The sequence below is a fragment of the Drosophila biarmipes genome, unplaced genomic scaffold, assembly GCF_025231255.1.
Source record: "Drosophila biarmipes strain raj3 unplaced genomic scaffold, RU_DBia_V1.1 ptg000007l, whole genome shotgun sequence".
Lineage (NCBI taxonomy): Eukaryota > Metazoa > Arthropoda > Insecta > Diptera > Drosophilidae > Drosophila > Drosophila biarmipes.
This window is the reverse complement of record NW_026114528.1, coordinates 3838896-3864088: the sequence shown is the minus strand read 5'-3', so window position 1 is coordinate 3864088 and position 25193 is coordinate 3838896.

The window sequence follows — 25193 nt, the reverse complement described above, 5'->3', positions numbered from 1 at the left end:
TATCAATTTGGGCAAAAAATGCGATTTAGCGAGGAAGATACATACATAAAACAAATAAAGACGGGAGACAAATGAAAATAAAAGGAACAACTAAGAATTAAGCAAATGAGTTAAAATATTAGTTTTTAATACGGGGATAGATGTTGAAATGCAAATTAAATGATAAAGTTTATTATAGTTATTAAATAGAACGCGAAAGGGCTCGTGCAGACAAATTTAGAGGATACAAATTTCGTGTTAGTCTAACAGGAACGTTGAATATTAGGCGGTTTAAAAGATCTGCAGAATCAATGTCACCTCTTATAAGATTTTGTATAAAATAGTACCAAGCATTTTTCTTCGATTTACAAGTGTAGGTAGGTTAGGAAGGCAGGAAGGAAGCCTTACGTTTTGATCCCAGTTCAAAATGCGCAGGGCAAACAAGAGACATTGTTTTTGAACCGACTCAATACGATCGATGTGTACTTGATATTGTGGACTCTAAACCGACGAATAATATTCCAAAATAGGACGGACAATGGAGGTAAATAATAATTTGGTCGTATAAGGGTCATGAAAATTCATTTGACCAACGCTTTATAAACCCAAGAACACTCATGGCTTTGCTAACAGTGGACATAATGTGGCAGTCAAATTTAAGTTTAGGGTCAAGAAGAACACCTAAATCGTTAACTGAATATATACGGTCAAGTGCCGAATTTTTAAGAAAGTAACTGATAAACGTAGGAGTACCCCTATAAAAAGTCATATCGTTGCATTTAAGGCAGTTCAAATTTAAATGGTTGTACTCACATCATCCATGAAAACAATCAATATCCGACTGTAAGTTAAATCCCGACGCTATATCATTATAAGATAAACAAAGCTTAACATCATCAACATACATTAGTACACGAGAATGTGTTATGATTGAGGGAATATCGTTAATAAACAAAGTAAACAGCAAAGGGCCCAATTGACTACCCTGAGGCACTCCAGATGTCACGTAGATCAATTTTGAAACAGTATTCTTGAATATAACCCTCTGAGTCCTACCATTCAAGTAACATGAAATCCAAGATAATAGATTACAGGGAAACCCAAGCTGATCTAATTTAAATAAAAGAAGTGAGTGGTTAACGGAGTCAAAGGCCTTACTAAAATCTGAATATACAATGTCAGTCTGCAAGTTTTTCTTAAACCCATTTATTTCAATAGATGACAATTCAAGAAAGTTGGTGGTGGTCGATCTTGGCTTAACAAAACCATGCTGACATGGGGATATAAGCGAGGAACATAAATGTTGCAAATGAGAAGTGATTATACGTTCAAATGTTTTAGGACGCTGGTCAAAAGGTCCTGGTGGTAGTAATGCGGCTGGAGTTTTGGGCCGTGAATGCCCGAGATGTCGCTCGTCGTGTTGTACGCAACTGTGTCCACTGTGTCCGCAACAATCTATGGGCAACCTCCCAGTCGAGAGACTTACCCTGTCAAGACCATCCGCTCGGTGAGGAATAGACTTCTGCGGGCCAGTTCATACCTATGTACGCGTTCGAGGAAAGGTGCTCGTTAAAAGCTACATCATACAATATTTGTGTGATTCGCTACGAAGGCGGTGCATATCGAAATCGTCGGAGAACTATCAACGGATGATTGCCAGACAATGCGAAACATTTTGTAGGCGCGAGCAACAAATTGCAAGACCTGAAAGACTTTTTCTTCAGCACCAAGAACAAGCAAGACATTACAACGTACTGTAAAAACGAATTTGTAACGTTCCATTTTATACCTCCTAGGGCTCCACACTTTGGCGGTCTCTGAAGGGCTGATGTCGAAAGCGCGAAGAACCTCTTGTGCCGCACGCTCAAGGATGCCCGACTGACCTTCGAGGAGGTCTAAACTGTTGCTGCTGAGACTGAGGCGATCCTAAACTCGCGATTTGGCCGCCTTAACGCCTGGTCATTTCTTAACCGGGGATTCTCTTCGAGCACTCCCAGACTGGCCTGTCAAGGATGATCAGCTCAACTGCTCTCAACGATGGTATCATGTCAGCGCCATCAAGCAACACATCTGGAGGCGGTGGTCTACGGAGTATCTTTACGAGCTTCCGGCCAAATCAAAATGGACGACTGGATCTTCGAATATTGCAGTCAACGAAATGGTCCTTATCCACGAATACTCCTCATCAATGGCTGTTAGGTCGCATCAAAGCAACTATAGCAGGTCAGGACAACCACGTCCGAGTCGCGGATGTCCGGACGTCGAAAGGAATTATAAGGCGACCGATTCACAAATTGGCCCGTTTACCAATAAATTTAAAGTAACTAGGTACTTTCATTGGGGCCGGAATGTTGGGCGACTATTAAATCGAGAAAAACATGAATGTAATTTTGAAATATTGATCTTTCTTGAAGTGTATTCATCTAATTTGCTAACCTGAGCTGCGCTCTCAGTGGTAAAGCTTATTCTCACGCTGTCATGTATTTCACCACACTGGACACGAAGGCTGTTATACGACATTAGAATAAATATATATACTTTGATGCACTTCGAACAGCACAAACAAGTGGCCCAACGACACCAAGCATGTGCTTGTTACGCGCGGGGCCTTTTTATCAATTTGGGCAAAAAATGCGATTTAGCGAGGAAGATACATACATAAAACAAATAAAGACGGGAGACAAATGAAAATAAAAGGAACAACTAAGAATTAAGCAAATGAGTTAAAATATTAGTTTTTAATACGGGGATAGATGTTGAAATGCAAATTAAATGATAAAGTTTATTATAGTTATTAAATAGAACGCGAAAGGGCTCGTGAAGACAAATTTAGAGGATAATAATTTCGTGTTAGTCTAACAGGAACGTTGAATATTAGGCGGTTTAAAAGATCTGCAGAATCAATGTCACCTCTTATAAGATTTTGTATAAAATAGTACCAAGCATTTTTCTACGATTTACAAGTGTAGGTGGGTTAAGCAATTGTAGTCTACTCTCGCAGGAAGGAAGCCTTACGTTTTGATCCCAGTTCGAAATACGCAGGGCAAAGAAGAGACATTGTTTTTGAACCGACTCAATACGATCGATGTGTACTTGATATTGTGGACTCTAAACCGACGAATAATATTCCAAAATAGGACGGACAATGGTGGTAAATAATAATTTGGTCGTATAAAGGTCATCAAATTCATTTGACCAACGCTTTATAAACCCAAGAACACTCATGGCTTTGCTAACAGTGAACATAATGTGACAGTCAAATTTTAGTTTAGGGTCAAGAAGAACACCTAAATCGTTAATTGAATATATACGGTCAAGTGGCGTATTTTTAAGAAAGTAACTGATAAACGTAGGAGTACCCCTATAAAAAGTCATAACGTTGCATTTAAGGCAGTTCAAATTTAAATGGTTGTACTCACATCATCCATGAAAGCAATCAATATCCGACTGTAAGTTAAATCCCGACGCTATATCATTATAAGATAAACAAAGCTTAACATCATCAGCATACATCAGTACACGAGAATGTGTTATGATTGAGGGAATATCGTTAATAAACAAAGTAAACAGCAAAGGGCCCAATTGACTACCCTGAGGCACTCCAGATGTCACGTAGATCAATTTTGAAACAGCATTCTTGAATATAACCCTCTGAGTCCTACCATTCAAGTAATATGAAATCCAAGATAATAGATTACAGGGAAACCCAAGCTGATCTAATTTTAATAAAAGAAGTGAGTGGTTAACGGAGTCAAAGGCCTTACTAAAATCTGAATATACAATGTCAGTCTGCATTTTTTTCTTAAACCCATTTATTTCAATAGATGACAATTCAAGAAAGTTGGTGGTGGTCGATCTTCGCTTAACAAAACCATGCTGACATGGTGATATAAGCGAGGAACATAAATGTTGCAAATGGGAAGTGATTATACGTTCAAATGTTTTAGGATGCTTGTCAAAAGGTCCTGGTGGTAGTAATGCGGCTGGAGTTTTGGGCCGTGAATGCCCGAGATGTCGCTCGTCGTGTTGTACGCAACTGTGTCCACTGTGTCCGCAACAATCTATGGGCAACCTCCCAGTCGAGAGACTTACCCTGTCAAGACCATCCGCTCGGTGAGGAATAGACTTCTGCGGGCCAGTTCATACCTATGTACGCGTTCGAGGAAAGGTGCTCGTTAAAAGCTACATCATACAATATTTGTGTGATTCGCTACGAAGGCGGTGCATATCGAAATCGTCGGAGAACTATCAACGGATGATTGCCAGACAATGCGAAACATTTTGTAGGCGCGAGCAACAAATTGCAAGACCTGAAAGACTTTTTCTTCAGCACCAAGAACAAGCAAGACATTACAACGTACTGTAAAAACGAATTTGTAACGTTCCATTTTATACCTCCTAGGGCTCCACACTTTGGCGGTCTCTGAAGGGCTGATGTCGAAAGCGCGAAGAACCTCTTGTGCCGCACGCTCAAGGATGCCCGACTGACCTTCGAGGAGGTCTAAACTGTTGCTGCTGAGACTGAGGCGATCCTAAACTCGCGATTTGGCCGCCTTAACGCCTGGTCATTTCTTAACCGGGGATTCTCTTCGAGCACTCCCAGACTGGCCTGTCAAGGATGATCAGCTCAACTGCTCTCAACGATGGTATCATGTCAGCGCCATCAAGCAACACATCTGGAGGCGGTGGTCTACGGAGTATCTTTACGAGCTTCCGGCCAAATCAAAATGGACGACTGGATCTTCGAATATTGCAGTCAACGAAATGGTCCTTATCCACGAATACTCCTCATCAATGGCTGTTAGGTCGCATCAAAGCAACTATAGCAGGTCAGGACAACCACGTCCGAGTCGCGGATGTCCGGACGTCGAAAGGAATTATAAGGCGACCGATTCACAAATTGGCCCGTTTACCAATAAATTTAAAGTAACTAGGTACTTTCATTGGGGCCGGAATGTTGGGCGACTATTAAATCGAGAAAAACATGAATGTAATTTTGAAATATTGATCTTTCTTGAAGTGTATTCATCTAATTTGCTAACCTGAGCTGCGCTCTCAGTGGTAAAGCTTATTCTCACGCTGTCATGTATTTCACCACACTGGACACGAAGGCTGTTATACGACATTAGAATAAATATATATACTTTGATGCATTTCGAACAGTACAAACAAGTGGCCCAACGACACCAAGCATGTGCTTGTTACGCGCGGGGCCCTTTTATCAATTTGGGCAAAAAATGCGATTTCGCGAGGAAGATACATACATAAAACAAATAAAGACGGGACACAAATGAAAATAAAAGGAACAACTAAGAATTAAGCAAATGAGTTAAAAAATTAGTTTTTAATACGCGGATAGATGTTGAAATGCAAATTAAATGATAAAGTTTATTATAGTTATTAAATAGAACGCGAAAGGGCTCGTGCAGACAAATTTAGAGGATAATAATTTCGTGTTAGTCTAACAGGAACGTTGAATATTAGGCGGTTTAAAAGATCTGCAGAATCAATGTCACCTCTTATAAGATTTTGTATAAAATAGTACCAAGCATTGTTCTACGATTTACAAGTGTAGGTAGGTTAGGAAGGCAGGAAGGAAGCCTTACGTTTTGATCCCAGTTCAAAATGCGCAGGGCAAACAAGAGACATTGTTTTTGAACCGACTCAATACGATCGATGTGTACTTGATATTGTGGACTCTAAACCGACGAATAATATTCCAAAATAGGACGGACAATGGAGGTAAATAATAATTTGGTCGTATAAGGGTCATCAAATTCATTTGACCAACGCTTTATAAACCCAAGAACACTCATGGCTTTGCTAACAGTGGACATAATGTGGCAGTCAAATTTAAGTTTAGGGTCAAGAAGAACACCTAAATCGTTAACTGAATATATACGGTCAAGTGGCGAATTTTTAAGAAAGTAACTGATAAACGTAGGAGTACCCCTATAAAAAGTCATATCGTTGCATTTAAGGCAGTTCAAATTTAAATGGTTGTACTCACATCATCCATGAAAACAATCAATATCCGACTGTAAGTTAAATCCCGACGCTATATCATTATAAGATAAACAAAGCTTAACATCATCAGCATACATTAGTACACGAGAATGTGTTATGATTGAGGGAATATCGTTAATAAACAAAGTAAACAGCAAAGGGCCCAATTGACTACCCTGAGGCACTCCAGATGTCACGTAGATCAATTTTGAAACAGCATTCTTGAATATAACCCTCTGAGTCCTACCATTCAAGTAATATGAAATCCAAGATAATAGATTACAGGGAAACCCAAGCTGATCTAATTTTAATAAAAGAAGTGAGTGGTTAACGGAGTCAAAGGCCTTACTAAAATCTGAATATACAATGTCAGTCTGCATTTTTTTCTTAAACCCATTTATTTCAATTTCTTCGCTTAACAAAACCATGCTGACATGGGGATATAAGCGAGGAACATAAATATTGCAAATGAGAAGTGATTATACGTTCAAATGTTTTAGGACGCTGGTCAAAAGGTCCTGGTGGTAGTAATGCGGCTGGAGTTTTGGGCCGTGAATGCCCGAGATGTCGCTCGTCGTGTTGTACGCAACTGTGTCCACTGTGTCCGCAACAATCTATGGGCAACCTCCCAGTCGAGAGACTTACCCTGTCAAGACCATCCGCTCGGTGAGGAATAGACTTCTGCGGGCCAGTTCATACCTATGTACGCGTTCGAGGAAAGGTGCTCGTTAAAAGCTACATCATACAATATTTGTGTGATTCGCCACGAAGGCGGCGAATACCGAAACCGTCGGAGAACTATCAACGGATTCGTTCTTGGGTGCTCTGAAGCAGATGATTGCCAGATGTGGTCTGCCTTCAGACATTTTTTGCGACAATGCGAAACATTTTGTAGGCGCGAGCAACAAATTGCAAGACCTGAAAGACTTTTTCTTCAGCACCAAGAACAAGCAAGACATTACAACGTACTGTAAAAACGAATTTGTAACGTTCCATTTTATACCTCCTAGGGCTCCACACTTTGGCGGTCTCTGAAGGGCTGATGTCGAAAGCGCGAAGAACCTCTTGTGCCGCACGCTCAAGGATGCCCGACTGACCTTCGAGGAGGTCTAAACTGTTGCTGCTGAGACTGAGGCGATCCTAAACTCGCGATTTGGCCGCCTTAACGCCTGGTCATTTCTTAACCGGGGATTCTCTTCGAGCACTCCCAGACTGGCCTGTCAAGGATGATCAGCTCAACTGCTCTCAACGATGGAATCATGTCAGCGCCATCAAGCAACACATCTGGAGGCGGTGGTCTACGGAGTATCTTTACGAGCTTCCGGCCAAATCAAAATGGACGACTGGATCTTCGAATATTGCAGTCAACGAAATGGTCCTAATCCACGAAGACCATGACCCTCCTCATCAATGGCTGTTAGGTCGCATCAAAGCAACTATAGCAGGTCAGGATAACCACGTCCGAGTCGCGAATGTCCGGACGTCGAAAGGAATTATAAGGCGACCGATTCACAAATTGGCCCGTTTACCAATAAATTTAAAGTAACTAGGTACTTTCATTGGGGCCGGAAAGTTGGGCCACTATTAAATCGAGAAAAACATGAATGTAATTTTGAAATATTGATCATTCTTGAAGTGTATTCATCTAATTTGCTAACCTGAGCTGCGCTCTCAGTGGTAAAGCTTATTCTCACGCTGTCATGTATTTCACCACACTGGACACGAAGGCTGTTATACGACATTAGAATAAATATATATACTTTGATGCACTTCGAACAGTACAAACAAGTGGCCCAACGACACCAAGCATGTGCTTGTTACGCGCGGGGCCTTTTTATCAATTTGGGCAAAAAATGCGATTTAGCGAGGAAGATACATACATAAAACAAATAAAGACGGGAGACAAATGAAAATAAAAGGAACAACTAAGAATTAAGCAAATGAGTTAAAATATTAGTTTTTAATACGGGGATAGATGTTGAAATGCAAATTAAATGATAAAGTTTATTATAGTTATTAAATAGAACGCGAAAGGGCTCGTGCAGACAAATTTAGAGGATAATAATTTCGTGTTAGTCTAACAGGAACGTTGAATATTAGGCGGTTTAAAAGATCTGCAGAATCAATGTCACCTCTTATAAGATTTTGTATAAAATAGTACCAAGCATTTTTCTTCGATTTACAAGTGTAGGTAGGTTAAGCAATTGTAATCTACTCTCGCAGGAAGGAAGCCTTACGTTTTGATCCCAGTTCGAAATACGCAGGGCAAAGAAGAGACATTGTTTTTGAACCGACTCAATACGATCGATGTGTACTTGATATTGTGGACTCTAAACCGACGAATAATATTCCAAAATAGGACGGACAATGGTGGTAAATAATAATTTGGTCGTATAAGGGTCATCAAATTCATTTGACCAACGCTTTATAAACCCAAGAACACTCATGGCTTTGCTAACAGTGAACATAATGTGACAGTCAAATTTTAGTTTAGGGTCAAGAAGAACACCTAAATCGTTAATTGAATATATACGGTCAAGTGGCGTATTTTTAAGAAAGTAACTGATAAACGTAGGAGTACCCCTATAAAAATTCATAACGTTGCATTTAAGGCAGTTCAAATTAAAATGGTTGTACTCACATCATCCATGAAAACAATCAATATCCGACTGTAAGTTAAATCCCGACGCTATATCATTATAAGATAAACAAAGCTTAACATCATCAGCATACATCAGTACACGAGAATGTGTTATGATTGAGGGAATATCGTTAATAAACAAAGTAAACAGCAAAGGGCCCAATTGACTACCCTGAGGCACTCCAGATGTCACGTAGATCAATTTTGAAACAGCATTCTTGAATATAACCCTCTGAGTCCTACCATTCAAGTAATATGAAATCCAAGATAATAGATTACAGGGAAACCCAAGCTGATCTAATTTTAATAAAAGAAGTGAGTGGTTAACGGAGTCAAAGGCCTTACTAAAATCTGAATATACAATGTCAGTCTGCATTTTTTTCTTAAACCCATTTATTTCAATAGATGACAATTCAAGAAAGTTGGTGGTGGTCGATCTTCGCTTAACAAAACCATGCTGACATGGTGATATAAGCGAGGAACATAAATGTTGCAAATGGGAAGTGATTATACGTTCAAATGTTTTAGGATGCTTGTCAAAAGGTCCTGGTGGTAGTAATGCGGCTGGAGTTTTGGGCCGTGAATGCCCGAGATGTCGCTCGTCGTGTTGTACGCAACTGTGTCCACTGTGTCCGCAACAATCTATGGGCAACCTCCCAGTCGAGAGACTTACCCTGTCAAGACCATCCGCTCGGTGAGGAATAGACTTCTGCGGGCCAGTTCATACCTATGTACGCGTTCGAGGAAAGGTGCTCGTTAAAAGCTACATCATACAATATTTGTGTGATTCGCTACGAAGGCGGTGCATATCGAAATCGTCGGAGAACTATCAACGGATGATTGCCAGACAATGCGAAACATTTTGTAGGCGCGAGCAACAAATTGGAAGACCTGGAAGACTTTTTCTTCAGCACCAAGAACCAGCAAGACATTACATCGTACTGTACAAACGAATTTGTAACGTTCCATTTTATACCTCCTAGGGCTCCACACTTTGGCGGTCTCTGAAGGGCTGATGTTGAAAGCGCCAAGAACCTCTTGTGCCGCACGCTCAAGGATGCCCGACTGACCTTCGAGGAGGTCTAAACTGTCGCTGCTGAGACTGAGGCGATCCTAAACTCGCGATTTGGCCGCCTTAACGCCTGGTCATTTCTTAACCGGGGATTCTCTTCGAGTACTCCCAGACTGGCCTGTCAAGGATGATCAGCTCAACTGCTCTCAACGATGGTATCATGTCAGCGCCATCAAGCAACACATCTGGAGGCGGTGGTCTACGGAGTATCTTTACGAGCTTCCGGCCAAATCAAAATGGACGACTGGATCTTCGAATATTGCAGTCAACGAAATGGTCGTAATCCACGAAGACCATGACCCTCCTCATCAATGGCTGTTAGGTCGCATCAAAGCAACTATAGCAGGTCAGGACAACCACGTCCGAGTCGCGGATGTCCGGACGTCGAAAGGAATTATAAGGCGACCGATTCACAAATTGGCCCGTTTACCAATAAATTTAAAGTAACTAGGTACTTTCATTGGGGCCGGAATGTTGGGCGACTATTAAATCGAGAAAAACATGAATGTAATTTTGAAATATTGATCTTTCTTGAAGTGTATTCATCTAATTTGCTAACCTGAGCTGCGCTCTCAGTGGTAAAGCTTATTCTCACGCTGTCATGTATTTCACCACACTGGACACGAAGGCTGTTATACGACATTAGAATAAATATATATACTTTGATGCACTTCGAACAGTACAAACAAGTGGCCCAACGACACCAAGCATGTGCTTGTTACGCGCGGGGCCTTTTTATCAATTTGGGCAATTCGCGAGGAAGATACATACATAAAACAAATAAAGACGGGACACAAATGAAAATAAAAGGCACAACTAAGAATTATGCAAATGAGTTAAAATATTCGTTTTTAATACGCGGATAGATGTTGAAATGCAAATTAAATGATAAAGTTTATTATAGTTATTAAATAGAACGCGAAAGGGCTCGTGCAGACAAATTTAGAGGATAATAATTTCGTGTTAGTCTAACAGGAACGTTGAATATTAGGCGGTTTAAAAGATCTGCAGAATCAATGTCACCTCTTATAAGATTTTGTATAAAATAGTACCAAGCATTGTTCTACGATTTACAAGTGTAGGTAGGTTAAGCAATTGTAATCTACTCTCGCAGGAAGGAAGCCTTACGTTTTGATCCCAGTTCAAAATACGCAGGGCAAAGAAGAGACATTGTTTTTGAACCGACTCAATACGATGTACTTGATATTGTGGACTCTAAACCGACGAATAATATTCCAAAATAGGACGGACAATGGAGGTAAATAATAATTTGGTCGTATAAGGGTCATCAAATACATTTGACCAACGCTTTATAAACCCAAGAAAACTCATGGCTTTGCTAACTGTCAACATAATGTGACAGTCAAATTTAAGTTTAGGGTCAAGAAGAACACCTAAATCGTTAATTGAATATATACGGTAAGGTGGCGTATTTTTAAGAAAGTAACTGATAAACGTAGGAGTACCCCTATAAAAAGTCATAACGTTGCATTTAAGGCAGTTCAAATTTAAATGGTTGTACTCACATCATCCATGAAAACAATCAATATCCGACTGTAAGTTAAATCCCGACGCTATATCATTATAAGATAAACAAAGCTTAACATCATCAGCATACATTAGTACACGAGAATGTGTTATGATTGAGGGAATATCGTTAATAAACAAAGTAAACAGCAAAGGGCCCAATTGACTACCCTGAGGCACTCCAGATGTCACGTAGATCAATTTTGAAACAGCATTCTTGAATATAACCCTCTGAGTCCTACCATTCAAGTAATATGAAATCCAAGATAATAGATTACAGGGAAACCCAAGCTGATCTAATTTAAATAAAAGAAGTGAGTGGTTGACGGAGTCAAAGGCCTTACTAAAATCTGAATATACAATGTCAGTCTGCATTTTTTTCTTAAACCCATTTATTTCACTAGATGACAATTCAAGAAAGTTGGTGGTGGTCGATCTTCGCTTAACAAAACCATGCTGACATGGTGATATAAGCGAGGAACATAAATGTTGCAAATGAGAAGTGATTATACGTTTAAATGTTTTAGGACGCTGGTCAAAAGGTCCTGGTGGTAGTAATGCGGATGGAGTTTTGGGCCGTGAATGCCCGAGATGTCGCTCGTCGTGTTGTACGCAACTGTGTCCACTGTGTCCGCAACAATCTATGGGCAACCTCCCAGTCGAGAGACTTACCCTGTCAAGACCATCCGCTCGGTGAGGAATAGACTTCTGCGGGCCAGTTCATACCTATGTACGCGTTCGAGGAAAGGTGCTCGTTAAAAGCTACATCATACAATATTTGTGTGATTCGCCACGAAGGCGGTGCATATCGAAATCGTCGGAGAACTATCAACGGATGATTGCCAGACAATGCGAAACATTTTGTAGGCGCGAGCAACAAATTGGAAGATCTGGAAGACTTTTTCTTCAGCACCAAGAACCAGCAAGACATTACATCGTACTGTACAAACGAATTTGTAACGTTCCATTTTATACCTCCTAGGGCTCCACACTTTGGCGGTCTCTGAAGGGCTGATGTTGAAAGCGCCAAGAACCTCTTGTGCCGCACGCTCAAGGATGCCCGACTGACCTTCGAGGAGGTCTAAACTGTCGCTGCTGAGACTGAGGCGATCCTTAACTCGCGATTTGGCCGCGTTAACGCCTGGTCATTTCTTAACCGGGGATTCTCTTCGAGCACTCCCAGACTGGCCTGTCAAGGATGATCAGCTCAACTGCTCTCAACGATGGTATCATGTCAGCGCCATCAAGCAACACATCTGGAGGCGGTGGTCTACGGAGTATCTTTACGAGCTTCCGGCCAAATCAAAATGGACGACTGGATCTTCGAATATTGCAGTCAACGAAATGGTCCTAATCCACGAAGACCATGACCCTCCTTATCAATGGCTGTTAGGTCGCATCAAAGCAACTATAGCAGGTCAGGACAACCACGTCCGAGTCGCGGATGTCCGGACGTCGAAAGGAATTATAAGGCGACCGATTCACAAATTGGCCCGTTTACCAATAAATTTAAAGTAACTAGGTACTTTCATTGGGGCCGGAATGTTGGGCGACTATTAAATCGAGAAAAACATGAATGTAATTTTGAAATATTGATCTTTCTTGAAGTGTATTCATCTAATTTGCTAACCTGAGCTGCGCTCTCAGTGGTAAAGCTTAAGCTCACGCTGTCATGTATTTCACCACACTGGACACGAAGGCTGTTATACGACATTAGAATAAATATATATATGGACTTTGATGCACTTCGAACAGTACAAACAAGTGGCCCAACGACACCAAGCATGTGCTTGTTACGCGCGGGGCCTTTTTATCAATTTGGGCAAAAAATGCGATTTCGCGAGGAAGATACATACATAAAACAAATAAAGACGGGACACAAATGAAAATAAAAGGCACAACTAAGAATTAAGCAAATGAGTTAAAATATTCGTTTTTAATACGCGGATAGATGTTGAAATGCAAATTAAATGATAAAGTTTATTATAGTTATTAAATAGAACGCGAAAGGGCTCGTGCAGACAAATTTAGAGGATAATAATTTCGTGTTAGTCTAACAAGAACGTTGAATATTAGGCGGTTTAAAAGATCTGCAGAATCAATGTCACCTCTTATAAAATTTTGTATAAAATAGTACCAAGCATTGTTCTACGATTTACAAGTGTAGGTAGGTTAAGCAATTGTAATCTACTCTCGCAGGAAGGAAGCCTTACGTTTTGATCCCAGTTCAAAATACGCAGGGCAAACAAGAGACATTGTTTTTGAACCGACTCAATACGATCGATGTGCACTTGATATTGTGGACTCCAAACAAGTAATGTTCCAAAATAGGATGGACATTGGAGGTAAATAATAATTTGGTCATATAAGGGTCATCAAATTCATTTGACCAACGCTTTATAAACCCAAGAACACTCATGGCTTTGCTAACAGTGTACATAATGTGGCAGTCAAATTTAAGTTTAGGGTCAAGAAGAACACCTAAATCGTTAACTGAATATATACGGTCAAGTGCCGAATTTTTAAGAAAGTAACTGATAAACGTAGGAGTACCCCTATAAAAAGTCATATCGTTGCATTTAAGGCAGTTCAAATTTAAATGGTTGTACTCACATCATCCATCAAAACAATCAATATCCGACTGTAAGTTAAATCCCGACGCTATATCATTATAAGATAAACAAAGCTTAACATCATCAACATACATTAGTACACGAGAATGTGTTATGATTGAGGGAATATCGTTAATAAACAAAGTAAACAGCAAAGGGCCCAATTGACTACCCTGAGGCACTCCAGATGTCACGTAGATCAATTTTGAAACAGCATTCTTGAATATAACCCTCTGAGTCCTACCATTCAAGTAACATGAAATCCAAGATAATAGATTACAGGGAAACCCAAGCTGATCTAATTTAAATAAAATAAGTGAGTGGTTAACGGAGTCAAAGGCCTTACTAAAATCTGAATATACAATGTCAGTCTGCAAGTTTTTCTTAAACCCATTTATTTCAATAGATGACAATTCAAGAAAGTTGGTGGTGGTCGATCTTGGCCTAACAAAACCATGCTGACATGGGGATATAAGCGAGGAACATAAATGTTGCAAATGAGAAGTGATTATACGTTCAAATGTTTTAGGACGCTGGTCAAAAGGTCCTGGTGGTAGTAATGCGGCTGGAGTTTTGCGCCGTGAATGCCCGAGATGTCGCTGGCCGTGTTGTACGCAACTGTGTCCACTGTGTCCGCAACAATCTATGGGCAACCTCCCAGTCGAGAGACTTACCCTGTCAAGACCATCCGCTCGGTGAGGAATAGACTTCTGCGGGCCAGTTCATACCTATGTACGCGTTCGAGGAAAGGTGCTCGTTAAAAGCTACATCATACAATATTTGTGTGATTCGCCACGAAGGCGGCGAATACCGAAACCGTCGGAGAACTATCAACGGATTCGTTCTAGGGTGCTCTGAAGCAGATGATTGCCAGATGTGGTCTGCCTTCAGACATTTTTTGCGACAATGCGAAACATTTTGTAGGCGCGAGCAACAAATTGCAAGACCTGAAAGACTTTTTCTTCAGCACCAAGAACAAGCAAGACATTACAACGTACTGTAAAAACGAATTTGTAACGTTCCATTTTATACCTCCTAGGGCTCCACACTTTGGCGGTCTCTGAAGGGCTGATGTCGAAAGCGCGAAGAACCTCTTGTGCCGCACGCTCAAGGATGCCCGACTGACCTTCGAGGAGGTCGCTTCTGAGACTGAGGCGATCCTAAACTCGCGATTTGGCCGCCTTAACGCCTGGTCATTTCTTAACCGGGGATTCTCTTCGAGCACTCCCAGACTGGCCTGTCAAGGATGATCAGCTCAACTGCTCTCAACGATGGTATCATGTCAGCGCCATCAAGCAACACATCTGGAGGCGGTGGTCTACGGAGTATCTTTACGAGCTTCCGGCCAAATCAAAATGGACGACTGGATCTTCGAATATTGCAGTCAACGAAATGGTCGTAATCCACGAAGACCATGACCCTCCTCATCAATGGCTGTTAGGTCGCATCAAAGCAACTATAGCAGGTCAGGACAACCACGTCCGAGTCGCGGATGTCCGGACGTCGAAAGGAATTATAAGGCGACCGATTCACAAATTGGCCCGTTTACCAATAAATTTAAAGTAACTAGGTACTTTCATTGGGGCCGGAATGTTGGGCGACTATTAAATCGAGAAAAACATGAATGTAATTTTGAAATATTGATCTTTCTTGAAGTGTATTCATCTAATTTGCTAACCTGAGCTGCGCTCTCAGTGGTAATGCTTAAGCTCACGCTGTCATGTATTTCACCACACTGGACACGAAGGCTGTTATACGACATTAGAATAAATATATATATGGACTTTGATGCACTTCGAACAGTACAAACAAGTGGCCCAACGACACCAAGCATGTGCTTGTTACGCGCGGGGCCTTTTTATCAATTTGGGCAAAAAATGCGATTTCGCGAGGAAGATACATACATAAAACAAATAAAGACGGGACACAAATGAAAATAAAAGGCACAACTAAGAATTAAGCAAATGAGTTAAAATATTCGTTTTTAATACGCGGATAGATGTTGAAATGCAAATTAAATGATAAAGTTTATTATAGTTATTAAATAGAACGCGAAAGGGCTCGTGCAGACAAATTTAGAGGATAATAATTTCGTGTTAGTCTAACAAGAACGTTGAATATTAGGCGGTTTAAAAGATCTGCAGAATCAATGTCACCTCTTATAAAATTTTGTATAAAATAGTACCAAGCATTGTTCTACGATTTACAAGTGTAGGTAGGTTAAGCAATTGTAATCTACTCTCGCAGGAAGGAAGCCTTACGTTTTGATCCCAGTTCAAAATACGCAGGGCAAACAAGAGACATTGTTTTTGAACCGACTCAATACGATCGATGTGCACTTGATATTGTGGACTCCAAACAAGTAATGTTCCAAAATAGGATGGACATTGGAGGAAAATAATAATTTGGTCATATAAGGGTCATCAAATTCATTTGACCAACGCTTTATAAACCCAAGAACACTCATGGCTTTGCTAACAGTGTACATAATGTGGCAGTCAAATTTAAGTTTAGGGTCAAGAAGAACACCTAAATCGTTAACTGAATATATACGGTCAAGTGCCGAATTTTTAAGAAAGTAACTGATAAACGTAGGAGTACCCCTATAAAAAGTCATATCGTTGCATTTAAGGCAGTTCAAATTTAAATGGTTGTACTCACATCATCCATCAAAACAATCAATATCCGACTGTAAGTTAAATCCCGACGCTATATCATTATAAGATAAACAAAGCTTAACATCATCAACATACATTAGTACACGAGAATGTGTTATGATTGAGGGAATATCGTTAATAAACAAAGTAAACAGCAAAGGGCCCAATTGACTACCCTGAGGCACTCCAGATGTCACGTAGATCAATTTTGAAACAGCATTCTTGAATATAACCCTCTGAGTCCTACCATTCAAGTAACATGAAATCCAAGATAATAGATTACAGGGAAACCCAAGCTGATCTAATTTAAATAAAATAAGTGAGTGGTTAACGGAGTCAAAGGCCTTACTAAAATCTGAATATACAATGTCAGTCTGCAAGTTTTTCTTAAACCCATTTATTTCAATAGATGACAATTCAAGAAAGTTGGTGGTGGTCGATCTTGGCCTAACAAAACCATGCTGACATGGGGATATAAGCGAGGAACATAAATGTTGCAAATGAGAAGTGATTATACGTTCAAATGTTTTAGGACGCTGGTCAAAAGGTCCTGGTGGTAGTAATGCGGCTGGAGTTTTGCGCCGTGAATGCCCGAGATGTCGCTGGCCGTGTTGTACGCAACTGTGTCCACTGTGTCCGCAACAATCTATGGGCAACCTCCCAGTCGAGAGACTTACCCTGTCAAGACCATCCGCTCGGTGAGGAATAGACTTCTGCGGGCCAGTTCATACCTATGTACGCGTTCGAGGAAAGGTGCTCGTTAAAAGCTACATCATACAATATTTGTGTGATTCGCCACGAAGGCGGCGAATACCGAAACCGTCGGAGAACTATCAACGGATTCGTTCTAGGGTGCTCTGAAGCAGATGATTGCCAGATGTGGTCTGCCTTCAGACATTTTTTGCGACAATGCGAAACATTTTGTAGGCGCGAGCAACAAATTGCAAGACCTGAAAGACTTTTTCTTCAGCACCAAGAACAAGCAAGACATTACAACGTACTGTAAAAACGAATTTGTAACGTTCCATTTTATACCTCCTAGGGCTCCACACTTTGGCGGTCTCTGAAGGGCTGATGTCGAAAGCGCGAAGAACCTCTTGTGCCGCACGCTCAAGGATGCCCGACTGACCTTCGAGGAGGTCTAAACTGTTGCTGCTGAGACTGAGGCGATCCTAAACTCGCGATTTGGCCGCCTTAACGCCTGGTCATTTCTTAACCGGGGATTCTCTTCGAGCACTCCCAGACTGGCCTGTCAAGGATGATCAGCTCAACTGCTCTCAACGATGGTATCATGTCAGCGCCATCAAGCAACACATCTGGAGGCGGTGGTCTACGGAGTATCTTTACGAGCTTCCGGCCAAATCAAAATGGACGACTGGATCTTCGAATATTGCAGTCAACGAAATGGTCGTAATCCACGAAGACCATGACCCTCCTCATCAATGGCTGTTAGGTCGCATCAAAGCAACTATAGCAGGTCAGGACAACCACGTCCGAGTCGCGGATGTCCGGACCTCGAAAGGAATTATAAGGCGACCGATTCACAAATTGGCCCGTTTACCAATAAATTTAAAGTAACTAGGTACTTTCATTGGGGCCGGAATGTTGGGCGACTATTAAATCGAGAAAAACATGAATGTAATTTTGAAATATTGATCTTTCTTGAAGTGTATTCATCTAATTTGCTAACCTGAGCTCCGCTCTCAGTGGTAAAGCTTAAGCTCACGCTGTCATGTATTTCACCACACTGGACACGAAGGCTGTTATACGACATTAGAATAAATATATATATGGACTTTGATGCACTTCGAACAGTACAAACAAGTGGCCCAACGACACCAAGCATGTGCTTGTTACGCGCGGGGCCTTTTTATCAATTTGGGCAAAAAATGTGATTTCGCGAGGAAGATACATACATAAAACAAATAAAGACGGGACACAAATGAAAATAAAAGGCACAACTAAGAATTAAGCAAATGAGTTAAAATATTCGTTTTTAATACGCGGATAGATGTTGAAATGCAAATTAAATGATAAAGTTTATTATAGTTATTAAATAGAACGCGAAAGGGCTCGTGCAGACAAATTTAGAGGATAATAATTTCGTGTTAGTCTAACAGGAACGTTGAATATTAGGCGGTTTAAAAGATCTGCAGAATCAATGTCACCTCCTATAAGATTTTGTATAAAATAGTACCAAGCATTGTTCTACGATTTACAAGTGTAGGTAGGTTAAGCAATTGTAATCTACTCTCGCATGAAGGAAGCCTTACGTTTTGATCCCAGTTCAAACTACGCAGGGCAAACAAGAGACATTTTTTTTGAACCGACTCAATACGGTAGATGTGCACTTGATATTGTGGCGAACAATATTCCAAAATTGGAAATAAGATTTTGTATAAAATAGTACCAAGCATTGTTCTACGATTTACAAGTGTAGGTAGGTTAAGCAATTGTAATCTACTCTCGCAGGAAGGAAGCCTTACGTTTTGATCCCAGTTCAAAATACGCAGGGCAAACAAGAGACATTGTTTTTGAACCGACTCAATACGATCGATGTGCACTTGATATTGTGGACTCCAAACAAGTAATATTCCAAAATAGGATGGACATTGGAGGTAAATAATAATTTGGTCATATAAGGGTCATCAAATTCATTTGACCAACGCTTTATAAACCCAAGAACACTCATGGCTTTGCTAACAGTGGACATAATGTGGCAGTCAAATTTAAGTTTAGGGTCAAGAAGAACACCTAAATCGTTAACTGAATATATACGGTCAAGTGCCGAATTTTTAAGAAAGTAACTGATAAACGTAGGAGTACCCCTATAAAAAGTCATATCGTTGCATTTAAGGCAGTTCAAATTTAAATGGTTGTACTCACATCATCCATGAAAACAATCAATATCCGACTGTAAGTTAAATCCCGACGCTATATCATTATAAGATAAACAAAGCTTAACATCATCAACATACATTAGTACACGAGAATGTGTTATGATTGAGGGAATATCGTTAATAAACAAAGTAAACAGCAAAGGGACCAATTGACTACCCTGAGGCACTCCAGATGTCACGTAGATCAATTTTGAAACAGATTCTTGAATATAACCCTCTGAGTCCTACCATTCAAGTAACATGAAATCCAAGATAATAGATTACAGGGAAACCCAAGCTGATCTAATTTAAATAAAATAAGTGAGTGGTTAACGGAGTCAAAGGCCTTACTAAAATCTGAATATACAATGTCAGTCTGCAAGTTTTTCTTAAACCCATTTATTTCAATAGATGAAAATTCAAGAAAGTTGGTGGTGGTCGATCTTGGCCTAACGAAACCATGCTGACATGGGGATATAAGCGAGGAACATAAATGTTGCAAATGAGCAGTGATTATACGTTCAAATGTTTTAGGACGCTGGTCAAAAGGTCCTGGTGGTAGTAATGCGGCTGGAGTTTTGCGCCGTGAATGCCCGAGATGTCGCTGGCCGTGTTGTACGCAACTGTGTCCACTGTGTCCGCAACAATCTATGGGCAACCTCCCAGTCGAGAGACTTACCCTGTCAAGACCATCCGCTCGGTGAGGAATAGACTTCTGCGGGCCAGTTCATACCTATGTACGCGTTCGAGGAAAGGTGCTCGTTAAAAGCTACATCATACAATATTTGTGTGATTCGCCACGAAGGCGGCGAATACCGAAACCGTCGGAGAACTATCAACGGATTCGTTCTTGGGTGCTCTGAAGCAGATGATTGCCAGATGTGGTCTGCCTTCAGACATTTTTTGCGACAATGCGAAACATTTTGTAGGCGCGAGCAACAAATTGCAAGACCTGAAAGACTTTTTCTTCAGCACCAAGAACAAGCAAGACATTACAACGTACTGTAAAAACGAATTTGTAACGTTCCATTTTATACCTCCTAGGGCTCCCCACTTTGGCGGTCTCTGAAGGGCTGATGTCGAAAGCGCGAAGAACCTCTTGTGCCGCACGCTCAAGGATGCCCGACTGACCTTCGAGGAGGTCTAAACTGTCGCTGCTGAGACTGAGGCGATCCTAAACTCGCGATTTGGCCGCCTTAACGCCTGGTCATTTCTTAACCGGGGATTCTCTTCGAGCACTCCCAGACTGGCCTGTCAAGGATGATCAGCTCAACTGCTCTCAACGATGGTATCATGTCAGCGCCATCAAGCAACACATCTGGAGGCGGTGGTCTACGGAGTATCTTTACGAGCTTCCGGCCAAATCAAAATGGACGACTGGATCTTCGAATATTGCAGTCAACGAAATGGTCCTAATCCACGAATACTCCTCATCAATGGCTGTTAGGTCGCATCAAAGCAACTATAGCAGGTCAGGACAACCACGTCCGAGTCGCGGATGTCCGGACGTCGAAAGGAATTATAAGGCGACCGATTCACAAATTGGCCCGTTTACCAATTAATTTAAAGTAACCAGGTACTTTCATTGGGGCCGGAATGTTGGGCGACTATTAAATCAAGAAAAACATGAATGTAATTTTGAAATATTGATCTTTCTTGAAGTGTATTCATCTAATTTGCTAACCTGAGCTGCGCTCTCAGTGGTAAAGCTTAAGCTCACGCTCTCATGTATTTCACCACACTGGACAAGAAGGCTGTTATACGACATTAGAATAAATATATATATGGACTTTGATGCACTTCGAACAGTACAAACATGTGGCCCAACGACACCAAGCATGTGCTTGTTACGCGCGGGGCCTTTTTATCAATTTGGGCAAAAAATGCGATTTCGCGAGGAAGATACATACATAAAACAAATAAAGACGGGACACAAATGAAAATAAAAGGCACAACTAGGAATTATGCAAATGAGTTAAAATATTCGTTTTTAATACGCGGATAGATGTTGAAATGCAAATTAAATGATAAAGTTTATTATAGTTATTAAATAGAACGCGAAAGGGCTCGTGCAGACAAATTTAGAGGATAATAATTTCGTGTTAGTCTAACAGGAACGTTGAATATTAGGCGGTTTAAAAGATCTGCAGAATCAATGTCACCTCTTATAAGATTTTGTATAAAATAGTACCAAGCATTGTTCTACGATTTACAAGTGTAGGTAGGTTAAGCAATTGTAATCTAATCTCGCAGGAAGGAAGCCTTACGTTTTGATCCCAGTTCCAAATACGCAGGGCAAACAAGAGACATTGTTTTTGAACCGACTCAATACGATCGATGTGTACTTGATATTGTGGACTCTAAACCGACGAATAATATTCCAAAATAGGACGGACAATGGAGGTAAATAATAATTTGGTCGTATAAGGGTCATTAAATACATTTGACCAACGCTTTATAAACCCAAGAACACTCATGGCTTTGCTAACTGTCAACATAATGTGACAGTCAAATTTAAGTTTAGGGTCAAGAAGAACACCTAAATCGTTAACTGAACATATACGGTCAAGTGCCGAATTTTTAAGAAAGTAACTGATAAACGTAGGAGTACCCCTATAAAAAGTCATATCGTTGCATTTAAGGCAGTTCAAATTTAAATGGTTGTACTCACATCATCCATGAAAACAATCAATATCCGACTGTAAGTTAAATCCCGACGCTATATCATTATAAGATAAACAAAGCTTAACATCATCAGCATACATTAGTGCACGAGAATGTGTTATGATTGAGGGAATATCGTTAATAAACAAAGTAAACAGCAAAGGGCCCAATTGACTACCCTGAGGCACTCCAGATGTCACGTAGATCAATTTTGAAACAGCATTCTTGAATATAACCCTCTGAGTCCTACCATTCAAGTAACATGAAATCCAAGATAATAGATTACAGGGAAACCCAAGCTGATCTAATTTAAATAAAATAAGTGAGTGGTTAACGGAGTCAAAGGCCTTACTAAAATCTGAATATACAATGTCAGTCTGCAAGTTTTTCTTAAACCCATTTATTTCAATAGATGACAATTCAAGAAAGTTGGTGGTGGTCGATCTTGGCTTAACAAAACCATGCTGACATGGTGATATAAGCGAGGAACATAAATGTTGCAAATGAGAAGTGATTATACGTTTAAATGTTTTAGGACGCTGGTCAAAAGGTCCTGGTGGTAGTAATGCGGCTGGAGTTTTGGGCCGTGAATGCCCGAGATGTCGCTCGTCGTGTTGTACGCAACTGTGTCCACTGTGTCCGCAACAGTCTATGGGCAACCTCCCAGTCGAGAGACTTACCCTGTCAAGACCATCCGCTCGGTGAGGAATAGACTTCTGCGGGCCAGTTCATACCTATGTACGCGTTCGAGGAAAGGTGCTCGTTAAAAGCTACATCATACAATATTTGTGTGATTCGCCACGAAGGCGGTGCATATCGAAATCGTCGGAGAACTATCAACGGATGATTGCCAGACAATGCGAAACATTTTGTAGGCGCGAGCAACAAATTGGAAGACCTGGAAGACTTTTTCTTCAGCACCAAGAACCAGCAAGACATTACATCGTACTGTACAAACGAATTTGTAACGTTCCATTTTATACCTCCTAGGGCTCCACACTTTGGCGGTCTCTGAAGGGCTGATGTTGAAAGCGCGAAGAACCTCTTGTGCCGCACGCTCAAGGATGCCCGACTGACCTTCGAGGAGGTCTAAACTGTCGCTGCTGAGACTGAGGCGATCCTTAACTCGCGATTTGGCCGCGTTAACGCCTGGTCATTTCTTAACCGGGGATTCTCTTCGAGCACTCCCAGACTTGCCTGTCAAGGATGATCAGCTCAACTGCTCTCAACGATGGTATCATGTCAGCGCCATCAAGCAACACATCTGGAGGCGGTGGTCTACGGAGTATCTTTACGAGCTTCCGGCCAAATCAAAATGGACGACTGGATCTTCGAATATTGCAGTCAACGAAATGGTCCTAATCCACGAAGACCATGACCCTCCTCATCAATGGCTGTTAGGTCGCATCAAAGCAACTATAGCAGGTCAGGACAACCACGTCCGAGTCGCGGATGTCCGGACGTTGAAAGGAATTATAAGGCGACCGATTCACAAATTGGCTCGTTTACCAATAAATTTAAAGTAACTAGGAACTTTCATTGGGGCCGAAATGTTGGGCGACTATTAAATCGAGAAAAACATGAATGTAATTTTGAAATATTGATCTTTCTTGAAGTGTATTCATCTAATTTGCTAACCTGAGCTGCGCTCTCAGTGGTAAAGCTTATTCTCACGCTGTCATGTATTTCACCACACTGGACACGAAGGCTGTTATACGACATTAGAATAAATATATATACTTTGATGCACTTCGAACAGTACAAACAAGTGGCCCAACGACACCAAGCATGTGCTTGTTACGCGCGGGGCCTTTTTATCAATTTGGGCAAAAAATGTGATTTCGCGAGGAAGATACATACATAAAACAAATAAAGACGGGAGACAAATGAAAATAAAAGGAACAACTAAGAATTAAGCAAATGAGTTAAAATATTAGTTTTTAATACGGGGATAGATGTTGAAATGCAAATTAAATGATAAAGTTTATTATAGTTATTAAATAGAACGCGAAAGGGCTCGTGCAGACAAATTTAGAGGATAAAAATTTCGTGTTAGTCTAACAGGAACGTTGAATATTAGGCGGTTTAAAAGATCTGCAGAATCAATGTCACCTCTTATAAGATTTTGTATAAAATAGTACCAAGCATTGTTCTACGATTTACAAGTGTAGGTAGGTTAAGCAATTGTAGTCTACTCTCGAAGGAAGGAAGCCTTACGTTTTGATCCCAGTTCGAAATACGCAGGGCAAAGAAGAGACATTGTTTTTAACCGACTCAATACGATCGCTGTGTACTTGATATTGTGGACTCTAAACCGACGAATAATATTCCAAAATAGGACGGACAATGGTGGTAAATAATAATTTGGTCGTATAAGGGTCATCAAATTCATTTGACCAACGCTTTATAAACCCAAGAACACTCATGGCTTTGCTAACAGTGAACATAATGTGACAGTCAAATTTAAGTTTAGGGTCAAGAAGAACACCTAAATCGTTAATTGAATATATACGGTCAAGTGGCGTATTTTTAAGAAAGTAACTGATAAACGTAGGAGTACCCCTATAAAAAGTCATAACGTTGCATTTAAGGCAGTTCAAATTTAAATGGTTGTACTCACATCATCCATGAAAACAATCAATATCCGACTGTAAGTTAAATCCCGACGCTATATCATTATAAGATAAACAAAGCTTAACATCATCAGCATACATTAGTACACGAGAATGTGTTATGATTGAGGGAATATCGTTAATAAACAAAGTAAACAGCAAAGGGCCCAATTGACTACCCTGAGGCACTCCAGATGTCACGTAGATCAATTTTGAAACAGCATTCTTGAATATAACCCTCTGAGTCCTACCATTCAAGTAACATGAAATCCAAGATAATAGATTACAGGGAAACCCAAGCTGATCTAATTTAAATAAAATAAGTGAGTGGTTAACGGAGTCAAAGGCCTTACTAAAATCTGAATATACAATGTCAGTCTGCAAGTTTTTCTTAAACCCATTTATTTCAATAGATGACAATTCAAGAAAGTTGGTGGTGGTCGATCTGGGCTTAACAAAACCATGCTGACATGGGGATATAAGCGAGGAACATAAATGTTGCAAATGAGAAGTGATTATACGTTCAAATGTTTTAGGATGCTTG